General features: G+C 45.9%; 1 non-coding gene across 1 annotated transcript; it reads right to left on the bottom strand.

Moving 5' to 3' along the window:
* Positions 1 to 3,669: 3,669 nt before the first annotated feature.
* Trnaa-ggc (transfer RNA alanine (anticodon GGC)) lies at positions 3,670 to 3,742 on the bottom strand. The gene has a single exon. It is a non-coding gene; the product is annotated as a tRNA-Ala (tRNA).
* Between the last annotated feature and the right edge of the window lie 217 nt (positions 3,743 to 3,959).

Raw genomic sequence — 3,959 nt, 5'->3', positions numbered from 1 at the left:
TAAAATGCTGGAGGTATGGTCTGTGAATGAAAAGAAGTTATTAGAGTGCATTCAGATTAAAGTTCTGTTATGCAAATGACACTGTTAAGATACTGAAAAGATAAGCCACACACTGGGAGGAAATACTGGCACGCACCTATCTGATGAAGTGCTTGTACCCAAAATATATAAAGAATTCTTAAAATTCATCAATAAGAGAGCAACTGGATTAAAAAATGAGTTCAATACACTTCACCGAAAGACCAAAGACGTATAGACAGAGAGCAAATGAAAAAACCCAGATGCCATTTATAATTAAGGAACTGTCAACTAAGATGGCAGTGTGCTGGCAAGACAACCGAGGAAGATGGCTCAAGTCGAAAACTCCACCACCACCAAATGCTGGCAAGGATATGGGACAACAGGGTGTCACCCGTTACTGGCACATGTGCAGAAGGGCACAGCCCCAGGGGAAGATGAGGAAAAGTTGAAGATAGTCTGCCCATGAGATCCACCAGACGCGCCTACACACGTATCCAAATGTTTTGAATACTCACAGACACAAAAACCTACATGCAAATATTCACAGCAGCTTTATCCACAATCTTCAAATCCTGGAAGCAACTAAAATGTCATCAAAAGGTGACTAGATAAGCAAATTCTGGCACGTTCCTAATTTACTGTACCACAGCTGAGCCCAGCTCACGTCAACACACAAATGAGCCGAGCCAGGAGGACACAGAGGAGCCTTACGTGCTGGAGAGTAAGGGCTTATTTTCAGGGGAAAGAAGCCAGGCTGAAGCCCCCAACTGCAAACGCAGGACAGAAGGCAATGCTTTGTAGACAGGGAAAGTTCTGGGGTTCCCAGGGCGATGGGAAAGGAAGAGGAGTTGAGTGTGGACAGTGCACAGAGGCTCTGTAGGACAGGAGACAGGGTGCTGCTTTGTGTGGCACTGTGACCGGGGACGTGACAGCAGGCATTCTATGAAATCCATGTAACGTACAGCACTGAGAGTGAAACTTAATATGCTATGTTATTTTTATTTCACTGTGTATTGCAAATTATAATTGCGTATGTCTATGGGGTACAAAGTGATGCTTTAACACACACACATGGTGGAACAATTGGATCGGTTTAATTACCCCATCCGTCATCTCAAATACTCGCCACCTAGCCTCCTGTCTAACTGAAACTCTGCGCCCTTTGACCTCTATCTCCCCGCTCCAGCTCCCAGCCTGGTGTCCACCCTTCCATTGTCTGCTTCCATGAGTTTGACTGTTTTAGATTCCACACAAGTGAGGACACACAGTACCTGTCCTCTGTGCCTTTCACTTAGTGTGTTGTCATAAATAACAGAATTTCTTGCTTTTCTTTGGTTGGTTGGTTTTGGCAGTACTAGAGTTTAAATCCAGGGCCTCATGCTTGCTGGTCAGGCGCTCTACCACTTGAGCCACTCCACCAGCTCTATTTGTTTTTAGTTATAGGGTCTTGTGTTTTTGCTCAGGCCAGCGTAGGCCACAATCTGTTATTTATACCTCCCAGGTTGCTGGGATGATGAGAGCACACTGCTATGCTCAGCTTGTATTTGTTGAGATGAGGTCTCGCTACCTTTTTGTCTCACTGGCCTTGAACTAAGTTCCTCCTGTTCTCTGCCTCCCAAGTAGCTGGGATTGCAGACACAGCACTGCACCTGGCCAGAATTTCTTTTCTAAAGCTTAATAGTATTTTATGAGAGAGAGAGAGAGAAAGAAACCACATTTTCCTTATCCACTCATCAACTTACGGAACTTAATGACCATATTTGGTCATTGTGAATAACAGTATAAACAAAGGAAAATAAAATCAGACCCATGGGATTATACCAAGCTAAACGTCTCCTGCAAAGCCAAGGAGACAGCATGAAGAGGCATTCTATGACTGGGGGAAATGTGTGAAAGGTATATCTGACAAGAGGTTAACATCCAAAATATACAAAGAACTCAACTCATTGCAAGAAAAACAAATAACCTGATTTAAACATAGGCGAAAGGCCTGCAGAGACATTTCTTGAAAACAAATGGCAATAGATAACAGATAAGATGAAAAAAATCGCCATATGTCTAACCATTAGTGAAATGCAAGTTAAAAATACAGTTAGATATCACCTCACAGCTGCCAGGTGGCTATCAGCAAAAACCTGAACGGTGAGAACCGGTGGGAATGTGAGTTACACGGCCGCTGTGGAAAACGGTAGAAAGGCTCCTTCAAAATTAAAGCCAGACCTGCCAGGTGATCCAGCCCCCCTACTCCAGGGCCTTCCAAAGGGTTTGAAGTCAGTGTCTGGAAGAAACACACACAATTTTTAAAGAAATCGTTTCAGTGGTGGGGAGGTTTCAGAGTGACACACAGACTGACAAGAGAAACAGCAGTGTTACAAATGAGACTGTCTCTGCAGCAGGCGGGTGAGAGAATTGCTGACGGAAATGGCTGCCAGACCAAAGGCAAATGGGAGGACACATGAGGGCGAGGCTTAGCAGTTGTAACCCTGCTGAATGGGTGACTCAATCTACCTGCTCAGTGAACAGATGGAAGGTGGAGGGAGCCAACGCCTCACTGCTGGCACAAGACGTAAAGACAAGCAGGAAGAGAAGACCAGAAAGAAACTTCCATGTGGCACAAGTTAGAGCTGGAGAGGTCTTTGTGAACTGGAGCTTAGCCTAATGGGTACAGAGAGTTACAGAGGGATGTTCACATTGTCGGTCACATAGCACAGAAGCTCCTGACGTACGAAGGGAGCACATCTCAGGAATCAAAGTGCACCTGCGGAGCCTCACAGCTTAGCCCAGCCCCCCTAACATAATCCTGACACGCTCAGAACCCCTGCCACCTGAAGTTGGGCAAAACCACCCACCACAAATCCCCTGACACAAATCCTAATTTGTAACAAAGTGTCAACTACCCACTGTTGCTGGTTGAATAGTGTAGTGAAAGTGAAAAGCAGAATGGTGCATGGACAGGCTTTCACACCACGGAAGAGGTGAGAAGCCCTAAGTCAAACCATCACTGAGTCTGGGATGGTCTGGATATGCACTGTATTAGCTTAGCGGAGCTAAAAGTGAGACCCCTCTCACAATGACCACACTGCTGCCCAGATCCTGCTTTCTCATGTGTTCTCCTAAAACAACCAGGGTGGATTCTAGGATTGGAGCAGGAAATATGTAGCCTAGAACTTCTCTTGCTTTTCAGAAAGCAGGGAAGTGCTGGACACACACAGGCACACGTATACATATGCACACTCACACACACGTGCACACAATAAGGACAGTGTGTGAAAGGAGCAGGAAGCCACCTCAGAGAGCCCCAGCCAAAGCTGGAACAACTCAAACTACAAAATAACACTGGCACAGAATGGTAAAGGAAATCATAAAATAATACGAGTTTGTATCGCTACAAACAATAAATTGAGAAGAAGAGACAAATCTGCAGAACAGTGGCCAGTGATTTTTGCAGCACTGGTGGAGGGCAGCTCCTCTCCTGAGCTTGGGTGGGCTGTGCATGGAGCTCCTTTCTGGATTGCAGAATGGAAAAGGGAGATGGGTGATGCAGGAGAGCACCTGACGAGTCCACCTCCACTAGGTGATCAAGGTCCATGTCTGGGTGAAATATCACATTGATGGTGATGGGTTCTATTCTTTTTTTAATTGTTATTTTGGCAGCACTGGGGTTTGAACTCAGGGCCTCATGCTTGCCAGGCAGGTGCTCTACCACTTGAGCCATGCCCCCCCCAGCCCTTTTTGCTTTTGATACTTTTCAGATAGGGTCTTGGACTCTGCTGGGACAGATTCACTTCGATCTTCCTACCTCTGCCTCCCTTGTAGCTGGGATTCCAGAAGTGTACCTCCATGTCCAGCTGGTGGTGTCTATTCTTGACTCAATGTGATGGATAAGGACCCCTTCCAACAAAACAGTGTCCACAGGAAAATTCCAGACAGATCCCAGC

Source organism: Castor canadensis, chromosome 8, assembly GCF_047511655.1.
Source record: "Castor canadensis chromosome 8, mCasCan1.hap1v2, whole genome shotgun sequence".
Classification (NCBI taxonomy): domain Eukaryota; kingdom Metazoa; phylum Chordata; class Mammalia; order Rodentia; family Castoridae; genus Castor; species Castor canadensis.
Note: the sequence above shows the minus strand (reverse complement) of the source record. Positions and strands in the feature narration are given on the sequence as shown.